Genomic DNA, 18,674 nt, shown 5'->3' with positions numbered 1-18,674 from the left:
GCTGAACCACGTGAAAGCTGTGTCTGGGCATAGACTAGGGGTGGCTAGGCTGCAACACCCAACAGTAAGAAACAGAATGGGTGCAGGCCAGTTGAGCAAGGCCATTGTTCCTGCCAGGACATGTGGGCCTCCAGTCAGGTTGGACAAAACCAACCTGGGCCAAGGGCCCACTGGTGTGCCACTTGGAGGAGATCCAACAGAGGAGCCCGGGAAACTCCTTTGTGGGGATGCAATCCATGCAGGCGAACCAAGTTAAAGAGCAGCGCAGACCATGCCAGGTTACAGTAGCCACTGGCACACATGTGGCTCAGGTCTGGGGACAGACCAGGCTGGCTAGTTCACAACATCCACTGGCAGATCTGGAAATCAGGACAGGGTGCAGGATGGGTCAGGTCAGGTCGCAATGCCAGCCAGCTCACACTGGGGATGTTGAGGTGCAGAGAGCCATGCCAGCCTGGGGTCTTGGGAGCCAGGTTTGTGAACCACAGGGGGCAGGGGGTCTGGCAGGGCTCGAGTCACCTGGCCCGGGGTCCTAGGGCCCGCCTGCTCAGTGGGTGCCAAGTTCGTGAGCCCTGGGGACAGGGGATCCAGTGGGGTTCAGGTCGCCTGGCCCAGTCCAGTGGCCCACCTGTGAGGTGGGTGCTGGGTTTGTGAGTCCTGAGGCAGGGATCCACCAGGGATCCAGCAGGGCATGGAACTGGAGGCCCACGTCCGAGGTGGATGTCAGGTTTGTGAACCCTGGGGGATAGGGATCTGGCAGGACTTGGGTCAGCTGACCCTGGTCCTTGGACCTGCCTGAGAGCAAAAAAGGCAGAGCAGTGGACACAGACCCTGATGCACATGGAGAATTTGGCAGCCCATATGGTACTGTAGCAGAGGAAGGAAAACAGAGCAAATTGGATAACTACCCCAGCAAACAAGGACAGCAAAAATCTGGATGAATGGAAACTTGAGGTGGACTATGTCAGTCAATAGACATTGGGAGGGTTGCCTCACCCCTGGATCAGCGAGATCAACCACATTTCAGAACTATCCAAACCACTTGGTCAGAACCCTTAGAACATGCACTACATCAGGACTCTGGGTTCATATTGTATGGTGGTTCCCCATTCCTGGGTACTGGGACATTTGGCAGGCTGGGTGCGGTTTGTCCCTTTAACTCTCCCCTTCCACCAGAGACAAAAAGAAATAAAGAATTTGGAAACAATTTGGAATTTGAAAACAGTTTTCCTTAACCCTCAATCCTTCCCACTCTGGTCAACCAGGTAATCATCAAAAATTAAAATTAACAAAATAATAATACTGTACTCATACTCAATTGATTTGAAAAGTTCACTCCTATAAAACTACTTGAGATATACATGACTCTTGAAAAAGAGGGGATATTTTGAGTACTTACTATATTGAAAACAAGCTATTCAATAAAAATTTGCAAACTTCAGCATCTCAGCCTATCCTTTCTCTTCACAACAAAACTAAAGTACTAAATTTACAATTCAGAGAACCCAACTATCATACGGTAATATTACTTGTAATGGTGTTACATTAAATTATTAAACTCTTAGTTTAAGTCTCATAAATTTCCTTCGAAGTAGAAAAATAATGTTCATCCAATTCTTCTGCTGATACACAAACACATACAGACACGGAGGAAACCAGATACTGAGTCTGTAAGATCTCTGCTTAGATGTTGACATGTACAACAAAGAGGAAAAAGAGAGAGAAAAAGGAAGGAAATATAAGGCACTTATCAGGATATCCTGAATAATCCACTCCTTAAGAGGACAATTCAGTGCAATATTGCGTTATACGGAGGAGCTGCAAACTAATCTGAGGAATCATGAGAACAGAGCAAACAGAAGTAGGAAAGGACAATTTAAAGAGTAAAGATCATTCTGGATTGTTGACTCTGACAATTTCCTTTTGAGAATTCTGCTGAGAAAGCTAAACACATTTCTAGCTTTGGCAGTAATTTTAAACCTTATGGGACAAATGAAAACATCTATTTCTAAAGAAAATTATAGTGACAGAACTGCTATGCTACGGATAAAAATTCATACTTCCATCTGACCCAACAATATGCATAACTTCTTAGATGAAACTGTTAAAAGTCAAAGAAAGGGGCTGGCATGCCATGTGGGTGCCAGCTCAAGACCCAGCTGCTCTACTCCTGACCCAGGCTCCTTGCCGATATGCCAGGGAGACCAGCACAAGATGGCAGAGTGTGGAGGCCTTGGTACTCACATGGGAGACCAAGAAGCAGCTCTGCACTCCTGCTTTGCCCGACAAGTCCTGGTTCTGGCGTCCATTTGGGGAGTGAACTAGTGGATGGAAGATCTGTCTCTCCCTTTCACTCTATGACTTTGCCTTTCAAATAAATCTTTAAAAAATAGAAAAAACAAAGGCAACTCAGGTATGTAGTAACACAAGTTTTTCAGTGATCATTTATCCCTCATCACCATGAACCACAGGCTGTCATCCTATCAGTAATGCAGAATTACCATTTTTTAAGATTTAATTTTTATTGGAAAGTCAGATTTACATAGAGAAAGAGAAACAGAGAGAAAGGCCTTCCATGTTGTTTACTTCACAAATGGCTGCAATGGCCAGGGTAAGCCGATCCAAAGTCAGGGGCCAGGAGCCTGCTCTGGGTCTCCCATGTGGGTGAAGAGTCCCAGGGCTGGGCCCGGCGCCATGGCTTGGCAGCTAAAGTCCTGGCCTTGAACGTGCCGGGATCCCATATGGACGCCGGTTCTAGTCCCAGCAGCCCTGCTTCCCATCCAGCTCCCTGCTCGTGGCCTGGGAAAGCAGTCGAAGACAGTCCAAGATTTTGGGATCCTGTACCCATGTGGGAGACCCGGAGGAGGTTCCTGGCTCCTGGCTTTGGCACATCACTGGCCGTTGCTGTCACTTGGGGAGTGAATCAATGAACGGAAGATCTTCCTCTCTGTCTCTCCTCCTTTCTGTATATCTGATTTTGTAATAAAAATAAAAATAAATATTAAAAAAAAAAAAAGAGTCCCAAGGCTTTGGGCCATCCTCCATTGCTTTCTCAGGCTACACACAAGGATCTGGATGGGAAGCGGAGCAGCAGGAACTTGAACTAGCGCCCATTTGGGATACCAATGCTTGCAAGGGGAGGATCAGCCATCACCCTGGGCCCCAGAATTAGCATTTTCTAAAGATTTATTTATTTTTATTGCAAAGTCAGATATACAGAGAGGAGGAGAAACAGGAAGATCTTCCGTCCGATGATCTACTTTCCAAGTGACTACAACAGCAGGTGCAGCGCCAATCCGAAGCCAGGAGCCAGGAACTTCCTCCAGGTCTCCCACATGGGTGCAAGGTTCCAAGGCATTGGGCCATCTCAACTGCCTTCCCAGGCCACAAGCAGGGAGCTGGATGGGAAGTGGAGCTGCCGGGATTAGAACTGGCACCCATATAGGATCCCGGCGCATTCAAGGCAAGGACTTTAGCTCCGAGGCCATGGTGCTGGGCCCCAGAATTAGCATTTTTATAAATACTATACTTTGGGTTATTTTAAATGAACAAGATTATTTAAATAATTTTCCTACAAAAGAAAAAAATTGTAGAAAACAAAACCAAATAGTTGAATCTTAAAGCAAGAAAGTGCTAAAAAACAATTCATAAAGCTCAACTAAATTTCTCAAAGCTTTTGATATTACAGGACTCCTGTGTTCTACATCCTCAGATTCAACCAACCTTAGATTGAAAATATTAGGAAAAAAACTCTGCACTGATCCTGTAGATTCTTCTTATGACTATTCACTAACAAAAATGTGTTAACAACTATTTCTACAGTATTACATTCTGTTGGTAGTTTAATACAGTAGGGTATACCCAATTACTACACCATTTGATTCAGGGATTTGAACTTCTACAGAACTTAATATCCTTAATAGCCTGGTGGTGGCTGTGGTGATGGTTGACAGTGATAGTGGTGGTGATGATGGGGGGGGTGAGGTATCCTGCAACCAATTCCCTGAGGACACTGAGGGTGGCTGTATTCAAAAGAAAAGGAAAAAATATATATAATATTGAGAAGGAATACACTGAAATATATAAAAATCTTTTCAATATTCTACCAAGTTTTCTAGTACCTTTGTGCATTATTTTATCATGATGGTAAAAAGTATAGCACCTAAGACATCTAGATTACTTCAGGAAATAACTAGTTAGTGTGGTGGTCAAACAGGTAAGTTAACGCTCTCTTGAGAATTTATTTCAGAATGCATGAACAATATATTCTTCTCAGCAAACCCACAGCCACATCTGAAAACTACCAGATACTGAGAAGATAGTATCACAACAGACTTTGTACTATAAAGAAAAAGTCATTATTTTCCCAAATTCTAGAATCCAAAATCAATCACTACACTTCTACTTTCAAGTAACAAAAGTTAATACTTGTGGTTTATGCTTATTTCATCTGACTTGGAAGCTTACTCTGTTTTTGATGTTTCCTTGCTTTTAAATTTGTCCATTTTCACCATTTACTATAGCTCTTAAATGGATAAAGAAAAACATTTTACAAATACACCTGCATTAGAAATTAAGAGGAAAAAAAAAATCTCCCTAATCCTTACTAAGGATCACCTCTATTACAAAAAGTCATCAGGGGGGAATCCCAGTACCTATGAAATTGTGTCATGTAATGCAATGTAATTAATGAATAAATGAATATTTAAAAAAAAAAAGTCATCAGAATAACACCTGTTCTCCCTTAATTTCTGCTCCCAACTCCTATATGAAATATAATAAAATTCAACAGGAAATCTTAGACCTCAAAGCTGTAAAGACAGAATAGCCAAAAAAATGGACTTCAAAACTAAACAGCATGCTCAACTCAAGGCTAAAATGTTTTTAGGAAGAACCTTGGACAGAATAAAGCCTGATGAAACTACTGCTTACCCAACGCTTCCCTTATTCTGCGCATGAGTGATATTTTGACAAGTCATTGGTAAGCTAGCCAAGGATAAAGGTATGAAGGAAACAAACTTAAGCGGCAAGTTAAGGAAAAAAATAACACATTTTTCAAAACGTTGTAACCGTGAATCTTTCCAAAGTATATAAGACAGGTGGAGACCATTACAAATAAATCCTGTACTCTACTGTGGGGTAGAATCAACTCCACACCAAATTGCCATCTTAAAAATTCTGAAATATTCATCTTTTTGCAGACCCCTGAGATCATTCACACACATCAAATTCCCATATTATATACTAACTTGAAGAAAAAACAGAAGCTTCTTTTCTAAAGAGATTATACCTCTATAATGTTCGGCTTGAACCTAATTCATCCAAGACTTATTGCTAGAGATGTAATTGAGCCCATTCTCAAGCCACAGAGCAGTCAAAATTGTCTTGAAACCCAAACAATACAAAATTATCATAGGAAAAAACAGGAGAGCTGACTGCAGAAAAAATTTAAAGGTGTGACACATTCAAAACCAAATACATAAACTCTGTTTTACTTTCCATGCAACATCTTAAAATTCCTTTCTTGAACTACAAAAACAATTGGGAAAGTAAAACCCCCAATTGAGGTCTCTCCAAATAATGTGAACTAAACGTGACTCAAAGATGCTTCTCAGAGGAAATTTTTTTTTTTTTTTTGAAAAAGACATTTCTTTCTAAAAGCCACAGGAAAGGTTCAACAAATACTAAGCAAAAGCAAGACCTCAAGGATTTCAATATGACTTTTCCAGGCAATGGGTACTTACAAAGAGTGTACAGATACAACGTTGCACAGTGTACCATTCATAATTGTGGGAATACAAAAACAATTATCCTAAAGAGTAAGAACAGCAAAAATTTAAAAATTTACAGCTGGTCTCCATTGGATAACTGCGTTTATCCAAAAATGGGGGTGGGGATCTGATATTACCAAAAAGTAAGACACATCTCCTAAACTTTGTAAAAACGGAAAGCACAAATAAGAATGACACATAATTCAGCTTAAAAGCTATCTGCAACAATGTTCAAACAGTAAGCTACAGTTGGAAGTTTCTGTATCTTTGCCCCTACAACAACACCCAAAATAAATCAGCATTAATCTCCTATCTTTTAGAAACCTGTTGTTTGTGTTGTTTTTCCAAATTGGACCATCAAATGAGGCTTATCTTAAGACAGATTTTCAAGCTGCCCATCTGGTGGGATGGTAAACTCTGGTCAAATGGAATAGAGTAAAGCTATGGCTAACATCCCAAATCAACTCAGAATTGAAACAGCAGGACCGAAAACGCACTTCTTACATAAGCACTGGCACGTTTTAAATACAGCTGGTCCTCCCCACTCCCACACCACGCACGCTAACTTTTTATGTACCTCATCTCCACATAAACTATTGAGAACTCATCAGCTCCAACACAGCCAAGACAGAGTCCACTCTGAATGCAAGAGCTGTCTTTCAACTCCAGGAGCAGAAAGAGGAAATAAAAGCAATGCTACCTCTGCCATGGGGCGCTCAGCCTGGGTCACGACTGCAGCACCGACAGCTCATCCTTTTGGTCAGGATTCAAGACTCAGAACTGCACACTCCGTGCTTTAAAAAATGAAAAGACACACAGAGTCCTCTCCTTTCCTTTCCGACTAGTTTCCTGTTTACCGCAGACAGCGATGCAAAGCCATCCATTAATCTTTGATACCAGCTCACTGCAAAGGCCCCTTCCTCTCTCCCCGCACCTCCTCCCCCACGCCTGCTGATCTCAGATGCGTTTGAACTCTAGTAACCCCAACCAAACCCGCTTGCAGCCAGCAGGCAGCGCAGTGGCAGCGGCGGCAGCAGCAGCAGCCGCCCAGGGGCTGGGGGATTAAGCTCAGCAAACTCAGCCAGGAGAGGGGCCCTAGGAGCTCCCCTCACGCCTCTCCGAAGGTGCTAGTTTTGCTGCGCCACGCACCAAAAAGCTGACAAAGAAAGATGTGGGTGAAGTTGATCTTTCTCAAACAGAAGGGGGCTGAAAAGGGTTTCGGGATGGGGGTCTTTGGGTGAGGAGAGCAAAACTGGAAGGGGAGGGCAGAGAAATGGCACGTGGGAGAGGAATCCAAGAGGACAAAAAGGGATGAGCTTTGAGCCTTCGTGCTGTCAAGGCAGACTGACAGATGGGATGCAGAAGGATGGGTCCCCGTTCAGAAAAGGGTTTAAGCAGGTCCGTCTGTACCCCCAAACAGCCGTGAGAAAGCAGAGAGGCTGGGGCTGCACAGACCAAACAAGCGGAGGCGAGGGCAGACAGGGAGGAAAGCTGGGAAGCCATGTGGACAAAGAGGCATAGGAAGCAAAGTTGGGTAGGGAAACTGGAGAAAAGAAACTGAATAGGGGGTTAGCTCTGGAGGGGGGCTTGGAAGGAGCCTAGAAACTGGGCGGTGGGGAGGAGAGCCGCAAGTGCGGGCATCTCAGGAATGCGCGGGGCATCCCCAGGCCCTGGAGGGAGGGAGGGAGGGAGGGCGGGGAGGAGGCGGCGGCCCACAGGCCCCGGAGCTGGAGAAGGGGTTCTGCAAGGGGCCCCGGGGGGAGGGCGCACAGAGCGAGCTCCAGGGTGTGTGTGGGGGGCGCCCACTGGGGTTGGCGGGGTGGAGGGAGGAGCTGGTGCCGATGGAGAGGGGATGTGGATTCCGCCCAGCCTGGGGAGAAGAGGTGGGAGGGAGGGAGGGAGAGGCGGCCAGGAGGAAGGGGCGAGAAGGAGAGGAGTGATGGGGGAGGGGAGCGAGGATGTGGGAAGAGGATGAGGAGCGCGAGGATGGAGAGGGGCTGGGTGGCCAGACGGCGTGATCACCTGAGGTTGCGGCCTCCCTCCCTGCGGCGCGGCGCTGCTCTGCGGGCGGGCAAGCTCCGCAACTCCCCGGCTCTCTCGCCCGCCTCCCGTTCTCCTCTGGCGGCGGCGGCGGGGGGCCGGGACGGCGCGTCTCACAGTGGCGGCTCCTCCGCGCCGGGCCTTGGTTGTTGCGTCCTGAGAGGCGGAGGCAGCGGCGGCGGCAGCGGCCCGGTGCGTGTGGTCACCATCGTCCGCGGAGGCAGGCGCTCGCGGGCCGAGCCCCTCAGCAGCCGGCAGCAGCGGCAGCGGCGGCGGCGACAGCCATGGCTTCTCAGGCTCTTTTTCCTCCCGCCCCCGGCGCTCTGCGGCGGCGGCCGAGCCCGGCTCCCGCGCTCTGCGCCTGCGCGCGGCCCCGCCAGCGCGGCGCGCCCCGCCTCCGCCCGGCGCGCGCGCCCGCGCTCACTCACAATCGCGCCCGCGGGTGCTTCCCGCGCCGCCCTCGCTGCGTGGGCGGGAGACGCAAGCTTGAGGGACTGGTGGGTGACACTGCCTCTCGGGCGGCTGTGGAGAGGCGTGCCGGGGCGACAGCTGCCCGCGCACTGTGACACTCGCCATTCTGACACACGTGCGCCCTCACACCCCTGAGCACCCCGAGCCTCACGCGCTCACACCCACACTTCGCCTGCCGGGAGCACGTGGGAGACGTGGAGAGGCAGTAGCATGGTTGAGAGAATTTTGTCGGCTCCCTCACTGGCTGGACTACAATGCCGTCTCCGAGTGGGCTGCAGCCTCTGTGGAAGAAGTGAGTGGACCAAGCAAGGCCTTAGCTGAATGCTCATTGCGTGTCTTCATGTTGTTTTGTTCTCTGTATTTTGGTTCACGGATTTTATTGTGGTAGAAAATAGAGAGACCCTGTATGGCTGGTTGGTTCTTACACACACACACACACACTGAGGTTAAAAGGTTACTGGACAGAGTCCCCTCCCGTTTGCTGTGTGCAGTTCTGGTACTGAAGTTGCTGCTCCAACTTTAACTTGGACGGATATCAGCACCTTTTAGGGCCAGAGCTATCTCCTACAATGCATAGCTTGAAGCATGTGTGTGGACAGAACGGTCCAACCGTGTCACTGGGGCTGAGCCTTGGAAGGAGTTCTTCCCAGGTCCCTGCTGCCCTGCATCTCAGGGCATCCCAACCATCTAAGCCCCTACCTCGTTCCTGGTTATCGGTTTAGTTAGCTATTGAGAGATTCAGTTGCTATTAGAAACCGCCCTCGGATGTCCTGCGTGCCTCTGCACACTCAAGACGGCACGTCCAGCCCTGGGTGAGATGTTGCAATGGGGCTGACTGCCTCATTGTGAGAAGGGGAAGGCCTCAGCTTCTGCGTGTACTAGTGAAATCAACGTTGTGAGCTTGGTATCTGTGTTGAGAACCCTCCTCAGAGAGTCCAGTCTCTGGCCTCCATGGTTTTGTTTTTGGTTATTTTGTTTGAAAGGCAGAAAGAGAGAGAGAGAGAAAGAGTGGTCTTCCATCCACACCTTCACTCTGGAAAGGCCCACAGCAGCCAGAGTTTGAGTTAGGCCATAGCCAGGGGCCTGAAATTCTATCCAGGTTTCCCATTGTGTGACAGACCCACATATGAGCTCTCACCTACTGCTTGCCAGGGTGAGCTTTAGGAAATTGGAATCTAAAACAAAACAAAAATTAAAAAAAAAATAGGGAATTGGAATCTAAATCTGAACCAGACTCAAACCCAGGCCCTCCCAGATGAGATGTTGCTGTTCCAAGTGCCCACTCCCTTGCCTCTGTACTTTAAGTGGCTTACCCCTCGATTCTGAGCTCCTTACATCATGCTAAAGGTGTAGAAGCAAGCTGTTTGTAAATATGCAATCCCTGCAGGCATCATTCAGCTATGTGTAACGTAACTTGCTTTCTGCTGACTGGATAGCTCTATAGAAGACAAGTTTTTAAAAATTTCAAGGGATTGTGGTTGTATCTCTGCGTATGTTCCCTTCACTCAGGTATATCAGATTACTTTAGGATAATCATTAAGCCTGTCACATCTCAGGAGGGCAGTCTTATGACTCTCCTTATATGGCCTGTTAAGTAAGAAATTACACAGGTCATAAGAAAAATGACTGGAATAGGAAGCTGTCCAAGATAGTAAAGGCCTTATGCCTTGTTCCCTCCCTGCTTTAACTGTTTTATTACCAACCTGGTCAAGAGAAATAAGACCCAGCATTACAAAATAGTCGAATATCTTGAAAGCAGTGCTTAGCTGTTGTTACTGGATGTGTTTTATTTGAATGGCATAAGGGCCTACCTACATCTTGTATCATCTTTCCTTCTTGAGAGGAGTGAAAAATGACTTCAATACCAAAAATACGATTCTCATTGTTAAGTACTCTGGACTTGTAAAAGCAGGAAAAAAAAAAAAAGTCACATGTCTTTTAAGCTCTGAATTTATAGCAGCTGCCTGTAAATGCTGAGGTTCCAAACAAGTAAATTGCTCTGGTAATGAAAGAGTTACTGCTGTTATGGTGTGGTTAATCCAGTTCTGGGAAAACTCCAGCTTGCCAGAGGCCAGGGACCCAAATCAAAGTGAAAGAAAACCAAAGAAACAAAGAACCCAAATGGGATGGGAGAGCAGGCAACTCAATACCCAGGTACTTGAAAAAGTTTGTGGAGTGAACTCAACCAGCAGGTGGAATGCAAGATCTCCATATTTTTCTTTCCTTCTTTTCTCTCCTTTCTACCCTTCTCCATCAGCTTGCCTGACTAATTAAATCTTTTGTTAAAAAGTTCATGAAACATGTAAAAGATGTTTATTTCAGTGGGGAAAAAAATGTAGGAATCCATGCGCCTTGAAGAGTATAGGGAAATGTATGATCTGGAAAAAATTACTAAGTTTCAAAAGTTTTACACTCAAGTAAAAATCCTTTAATTCTGTTTTCCACAAACTTTTTCAAGTTCCATATTGAATGAGAACAATCACAATTTAGAGGAACGAACTCCTTTCTAGAGACACCCAAGCCCACCCAAATCAGGAAGACCCAGGAGCTGATCTGTTGTAAGAACTGGAAATAAACTGAAGGCACAGATGCAGTTGCTTAGTCATAAAAGGAACTCAGTTTAGGGTGCTGAAAGCAAAGAAGTAGAAAAGTAGTTTCTGAATATGGAATGGCAAATCATTCAAGAGTCTAAAGGTTAGGGTGTTTGTTCAAAGTCCGTGGGCATTTAGGAAGACCAGTGAGGTCTGACAGCATAGGTATGTATTTTTGTCTTTTTTACTTGTTCATTTCTTTGTTTGTTTGTTTGTTTTAAGATTTATGTTTTTTTATTGGAAAGGCAGATTTACAGAGAGGAGGAGAGACTGAAAGATTTGTCTGCTGATTCACTTCCCAAGCAGCCACAGTGGCCAGAACTGAGTAGATCTGAAGCCAGGAGATTTTTCAGTCTCCCGCACAGGTGCAGGGTCCCAAGGCTTTCGGCCGTCCTCCACTGCTTTCCCAGACCACAAGCAGGGAGCTGGATGGGAAGCAGGGCTGCCGGGATTAGAACCTACACCCATATGGGATCCAGATGCGTTCAGGGTGAGAACCTCAGCCGCTAGGCCATGGTGCTGGGCTCCATCCTCCACTGTTTTTTTTTTTTTTTTTTTTTTTTTTTTTATAATCTATTTTATTGTGTTGTTGACAATCATCCTCCACTGTTTTCCCAGGCCACTAGCAAGGAGTTGGATGGGAAGTGGAGCAGCCGTGACATGAACCAGCACCCGTATGGGATCCCAGCTCATGGGAAGGAAGGATTTAGCCACTGGGGCCACCACGTTGGGTCCCGACAGCATACATATGTGTTAACAACTGTAGCCACTCCAGAATTCCTGAAGCCCTTTTAGAATTGATCATTTTCAATAATCACATGAAAATAGCGTTTTGTTGCAAATCTGAGTCATTGATGGCCAGTTCAATATATACTGCCTTATAATTCTGGAGATAAGGTCTCATGTATGAGACCAAAGTCTAAAGAAATTAGATAATCGATATTGGGAATATGAGAGAAAGGAGAATTCCTCATTCATTTGTGCTTGTATTCATTCGTTTATGTACTTTTACTTGTTCCTAACTTTAAAGGTTTCTCTATCATGTTTAAAAAAGAAAGAAAGAAAAGGCCCAGCGCAGTGGCCTAGTGGCTAAATCTTTGCCTTGAATGCACCAGGATCTCATATGGATGCCAGTTCATGTTACGGCTGCTCAGCTTCCCATCCAGCTGCCTGCCTGTGGCCTTGGAAAGCAGCAGAAGATGACCCAGAACTTTGGGACCCTGCTCCCACATGGGGGACCTGGAAGAGGCTCCTGGCTCCTCGCTTCGGATTGGTTCAGCTCCAGCCATTGAGGCTACTTGGGGGAGTGAACCAGCAGATGGAATATCTTTCTCTCTGTCTCTCCTTCTTTCTGTCGATCTTTCCAATTAAAAATAAATAAATAAATATTTTAAAAAAAAAACCCTGAATAATCTAAAGTTGCCCATTCAATTATCAGCTTTCTTGATTATAAGAGCCTGAGTTTTATATAGAATTCCATTCAACCTGGCTACCTCAGTAATTTGATTCTATAAGCCAGATCTGTTAGGAAATTGTAGTTAGGCAAGATAGAACAGTAAAGAGGGATTCACTTTATTTTCTGGCTGAATTCAATTCACCTATGTTAAAGTGAAATTCATCCTTTTGGGGTGTATTTAGAACTGTGCTACCATCACCATAATGAATTTTAGAACGCTGCATTGTAACTTCTTTCCAACAACCTCTGCCTTCTAACTCAGATAACAGTGACTCTCCTTTTTTTACGGCCCTAAGCAGCCCCTCGTCTATCTATCTCCATAAATTTGCCTAGTCTGTATATATTATGGAAATCAAATTATACAATATCTAGCCTTTTGTGCCTGGTTTATTTCTCTTAGCAGATTTTCAGCATCCATCTATGCTGTAATATGTATTTTTTTTTAAAAGACTTATTTTTTTTTATTACAAAGTCAGATATACAGGGAGGAGGAGAGATAGAGAGGAAGTGGAGCTGCCGGGATTAGAACCAGCGGCCATATGGGATCCCGGTGTGTTCAAGGCGAGGACCTTAGCCACTAGGCCACGCCGCCGGGCCCTGTAATATGTATTGATACTTAATTTCTTTTTCTTGCTAAGTAAAATTCCATTGTGTGAATATATCCTATCTTGCTTACCTTTCCGTAGTTGAAGATGTTTGGGTTATTTCTACTGTTTGACTCTGTGAACATTTGTGTACATATTTTTTGATGCGCAGTTGTTTTCCTTAGTCTCAGTGTATACTTAGTACAATCTCTCGGTCCTGTGGTAATTCTGTTTTACTTTTTGGAAAATCACCAGACTTTTCCAAAGTGACTATTGCATTTTACAGTTCCTACCATCCGTCTGTACGGAGGGATTTAGCCGCAGGTGGAAATGTCCCCTGCTTGTGAGCAGGGAGACCCTGTTGCAAGTTCCAAGTGTATGTAACTTACAAAGGCTTCCATTGCTTACCTGGTATCTACGAGTTTTTTCTTTTTTTAAAGGAATTTTATGTGCAAAGCGGTTAAGTTTTTTAAGATTTATTTATTTTTATTACAAAGTCAGATGTACAGAGAGGAGGAGAGACAGAGAGGAAGATTTTCTGTCCATGATCCATTCCCCCAGTGGCCTCAATGGCCAGAGCTGCGCTGATCCAAATTCAGGAGCCAGGAGCTTCTTCTGGGTCTCCTACATGGATGCAGGGTCCCAAGGCTTTGGGCCATCCTCGACTGCTTTCCCAGGCCACAAACAGGAAACAGAGCTGGTGGAATTAGAACTGGCACCCATAAAGGATCCCAACACATTCAAGGCGAGGACTTTAGCTGCTAGGCCACTGTGCTGGGCCCTCTACAGGGTTTTAATGAAAAATGAGTGAAATGCTACATTATAATATTAGGATACACAGTAAGTCTTGGGTAAATATTATTTGTTGCCTTCTTAGCTTAGTTGTTAGGTTGGCAACTTCTATTGTGTTATAAAGTCAAATAGAGAAGAAATTATAACTTCCCATTCATAAGTGTTACAAAAAAATACATAAATGAACTTATACAAAAGAGTTCCCTGGCAGGCAGCAAATGATATCTGAAGTACTGGGGTCCCTGCCAGGTGGAATTCCTGGCTCCTGTTTCAGTCTAATCTAGCCCTGACTTTTGCAAGTATTGAGGAGGAATGAACCAGCAGATGGAAAGCACTTCTGTTTAGTTGCTTCTGCATAGCTGGTGGTGAACATATGTTTTATAGATAATTGAAGTAAAAGTTACATAGTTTTAATACCAGAATGAATTTATCTATTTTTGCTTTATAAAAATTACCCATCACAATAGGAGTTGGAGGAATAGAAAGAAGACAAGTTTTGGTGGGGAGGGTTTTTTTTTCAGATTTTCCTGAATGCATTTTTTTTATTTCCCTAAATATTATTTTGAAGAATTTTGAATATATAGAAAATGATGATACTAATACTGATACACACACCATCTAGATCCAATAATTGTTAATGTGGTGTGAGCTTTTAATTAGGGAATCTCAACGGAACTTGAGCTGTGGTTATGCATCAAGGTGAAGGAATTCACCATGGGGGAAGGGTTTGGGTTGAAGGGGGGGGGAATCCCAGTACCTATGAAATTGTGTCATGTAATACAATGTAATTAATGAATAAATGAATATTTAAAAATATATATATATACCATATTTGTGTATGCATGTCTTACTAATCTGAGTGTATACAGGACATCAATAAATTGAACCTCTAAATACTCTAGCCTTCCTCTTCTAAACATAAGAGCTTTCTCTAACTTATTGAATACCATGCTCACACCTAAATAGATGAAGTGTGATTTCCTGAGTTTCCTTCTATCCATTCAGTACTCAGATTTTCTCCTATTGTAGAAGTATCTTTTCCTGAGAGATGTTTATACACAATGAAGATCATGTCAAGTTTCACTCATTGTCTTAGTTGATATGTCTGACAAGCCAGTGTCACTTTTTTTTTTAAAGATTTATTCATTTTATTACAGAGAGGAGGAGAGACAGAGAGGAAGATCTTCCATCCGATGATTCACTCCCCAAGTGAGCCGCAACAGCCTGTGCGCGCCGATCCGAAGCTGGGAACCAGAAACCTCCTCCAGGTCTCCCACGCGGGTGCAGGGTCCCAGTGCTCTGGGCCGTCCTCGACTGCTTTCCCAGGCCACAAGCAGGGAGCCGGATGGGAAGTGGAACAACTAGGACATAAACTGGCACCCGTATGGGATCCCAGTGCTTGCAAGGTAAGGATTAGCCTTTAAGCCATCATACCAGGCCCTAAAATATTAATTAGTAAACATAAATATACTTTGGCATCTTGTTTTTTTCTTTTGTTTGTTAGCAAAAAGTTAAATATATTTGAGTTTGTTCATAAACATGAAAACTTGTATTTGAGTAAAGGAAAGAAAGATAATAGGAAAAGAAAGAAGAAAATACAAGAATGAACCTGCAACCTAGTTACTGTATATGAGTCCTGATGTAAGCCTCACCTAAAACCAGCCTGCCCACTTTCATATTCTTTAAGTGTACCAGCTGAATAATTACCTTTATGACTTATTCTGGTGTGTTGTCTTTCTGTTATTCACAACCTGAAGAAACACAAGGCATTCATTCTTTTCAGGTTGCTTGCCACTCACTCCCAGGAGTCACATACTGCAATGAAGATAAGGAGTAAGTAATGATGTTATGTACATAAAAACACAGTTGTACAACTTAACATCCTGTTGCAATACACAGCTCCTTAGTGAATATCTGTAAGTAGAACCTAGTCAACATTCCAGAAGTCTCTAGAATGCCATTTTTAATTGCAGCTGTTTCATGAACCCCAAAGGCAAATGTTTCCGTACTTACATGTTGTCTCTTCCTTCTTTGTTTAACCATCTAGGTATTAATCTCTATATACTTCAGTTTGGTTTTGCCTGTTCTTGAATGTAATATAAATCAAATCCAATGTCAAATATTTATTTTGAATAGATTTTTCCACTTAATGTTATAATTCAGTTGTGTTCTTGTATGAAGCTATAATTCGTTCATTTTTATTGCTGTATATGAATACAACATTTTTTAGTCATTCTAATGTTTATGAACATTAATTTCATGAACACTTAAGTCCCGTTTGGAATTGTTAGGAATCATGATGCTATCAACAGTTGAGTGCTCATTGGTAAATTACTCTTGAAGAGAATTGTTAACCCGTAAGGGTTGTATCTCTTCAACTTGGATTACTCCAAACTCTTTTCCATAGTTTCCATTAGCAGTATACACTTTCAGTAGCTGTCTTTGAGAGTTCCTGTTGTTCTCACTTCTAGCAGTGTAAATCCTCTTAATTTTTACCTTGCATTTCTCGAATTGCTAGTGAAATTAACTACTTTTGCGTATGTTTATTAGTCTTTTAGGTTTCCTCTTTTGTAAGCTTTTCAAGTCTCTTACCCAATTTTTCTCTTGGGTTGGTGGTCTTTTTCTTTCTGCTTTGTTTTTTTTTGTAATTATTTGTATATTCTCAATACAAGCATGAAATTGAGAGTAAGAATTGGGACTTGAATCCAGTCACTGATAAGAGATGTGGATACTCCCGCTGGTGTCTTAACCATTAATCCAAAACCACCTCAATTCTTGATGTGTTTGTGCCATTGCTAACAGTAATTGAAATATTATTTTATGTTAGATTTTGATTAATTCTTAGGAGTTCTTGATCCTGAGTATTTCTTATGTCCTGAGACAGACAACAATAGTATGAGTAAGTCATAGAAATAATGTGAGAGGCCTGGTGTGATGGCTGAGTAGCTAAATCCTCACCTTGCAAGTGCCAGGATCCCATGTGAGCAACCATTCATGTCCTAGCTGCTCTACTTCTCATCCAGCTCCCTGCTTATGGTCTGGGAAAGCAGTGGGGGCTTTGCACCCTTGTGGAACACCCAAAAGAAGCTCTTGGCTCTTGGCTCCTGGCTTCAGATGGGCTCAGCTCTGGCAGTTACACCTGTCTGAGGAGTGAACCAGTGGATGGAAGATCTTTCTCTCTGTATCTCTTTCTCTCTGCTAATCTGCTTTTCCAATAAAAATAAATAAATCTTAAAAAAAAATAAAATAGTAATGTGAGTTGGCTGTGATAGAAGTGAGCAAAGGTTGCTGTGAAAACACACATGTGGGATAAGGATGAGCCAACTATATGGGGCCATAGGGTGGTGAGAAGGGAGAGGCTTTGCTGGTATAAAAAAAGTACAGAGGATGGCCCGGCGGCATGGCCTAGCGGCTAAAGTCCTTGCCTTGAATGCGCCCAGGATCCCATATGGTCATCGGTTCTAATCCTGGCAGCTCTACTTCCCATCCAGCTCCCTGCTTGTGGCCTGGGAAAGCAGTCGAGGACGGCCCAGAGCACTGGGACCCTGCACCCGCATGGGAGACCTGGAGGAGGTTCCTGGCTCCTGGCTTCGGATCGGCGCACACTGGCCGTTGCGGCTCACTTGGGGAGTGAATCATCAGACGGAAGATCTTCCTCTCTGTCTCTCCTCCTCTCATATATCTTTGTAATAAAAATAAATAAATCTTTTAAAAAAAATCTTTCTCTGTTTCTCCTTTTCTCTGTAAATCTCTCTTTCCAATAAAAATAAAAATAAAAAAACTTAAAAAAAAAAAAGTACAGAGGGGTGAGATAAGAGAGCACAGGGTGAGGCCAAGGCAGGGTTAGAGTGCCATCACAGCCAAGAGCCATGATGAAGCCTGATTTACAAAGAGAATGAGGAATGCAGGCAAACTGGTTCCAGACTCTAAGACTGCTTTAACCAGATGAGGATGTGGAAAGAAATATCTTTACAGGAAACTGCTGTTAGTGCTGCTGGCCCAACATAAAATCATGCTACTTCCCTCTTCTCCAGTCCTTGGGACCATTCACAGTGGTTAAGCTGTATTCTCTGTTCAGGGCTAGTGCATGATGTCCAACTTAGTGAAAGCAAAAGCCTGTGGCTGAAGAGAAAGGTTACCTTGGCATTGATGAACACTACTAGACTCTGTCGGAGGAAGAGGAGCCTGCATATGTGCCACACAGAAAGAGGACTGCCACTGTTGGTTAAAGTCCAATGCAATAGGACTAAGCAGAAGGGCAGAGAGACTGGCAGTGAAAAGCTGGGTCACATTTGATCACCAAGAACACAGATGAATTCACGAAGATTCTGGTTATTAAAACTAATGGTGTTGGGCCCAGCGGCGTGGCCTGGCGGCTAAAGTCCTCGCCTTGAAAGCCCCGGGATCCCCTATGGGCGCCGGTTCTAATCCCGGCAGCTCCACTTCCCATCCAGCTCCCTGCTTGTGGCCTGGGAAAGCAGTTGAGGACGGCCCAGTGCATTGGGACCCTGCACCCATGTGGGAGACCCAGAAGAGATTCCAGGTTCCCGGCTTCGGATCGGCGCGCACCGGCCCGTTGCGGCTCACTTGGGGAATGAATCATCGGACGGAAGATCTTCCTCTCTGTCTCTCCTCCTCTGTGTATATCTGGCTGTAATAAAATGAATAAATCTTTAAAAAAAAAGAAAAAAAAAACTAATGGTGTTCAGGCAACTTATGGAAGACTGTTAGCTTCTTGACATAGCTGGTGAGTTGTGAAAATCCTGCCAGCTTCTTCCAATTGACACATCAGTAGTGGCACAGTGCCAGTTGTTTAGATGCTGTATAAATAATAAATGTATGTTATATGTTCTTTTTTTAGCAATTTTTTTAGATTTATTTGTTTTTATTACAAAGATATATGAGAGGAGGAGAGACAGAGAGGAAGATCTTCTGTCCGATGATTCACTCCCCAAGTGAGCCGCTATGG

General features: G+C 44.1%; 1 protein-coding gene across 1 annotated transcript in view; it reads right to left on the bottom strand.

Moving 5' to 3' along the window:
• The window catches only part of RNF145 (ring finger protein 145), a 46,673-nt gene extending 38,491 nt beyond the window's left edge, over positions 1-8,182 (bottom strand). The window contains exon 1 of the mRNA XM_058677242.1: positions 7,794-8,182. The gene's annotated coding sequence lies outside the window, so the exon portion shown is untranslated. The remainder of the gene's footprint in view (positions 1-7,793) is intronic.
• Positions 8,183-18,674: the final 10,492 nt, after the last annotated feature.

This window comes from Ochotona princeps, chromosome 19 (genome assembly GCF_030435755.1).
Source record: "Ochotona princeps isolate mOchPri1 chromosome 19, mOchPri1.hap1, whole genome shotgun sequence".
In the NCBI taxonomy this organism is placed as follows: domain Eukaryota; kingdom Metazoa; phylum Chordata; class Mammalia; order Lagomorpha; family Ochotonidae; genus Ochotona; species Ochotona princeps.
This window is presented reverse-complemented; position numbering and strand designations above follow the sequence as displayed.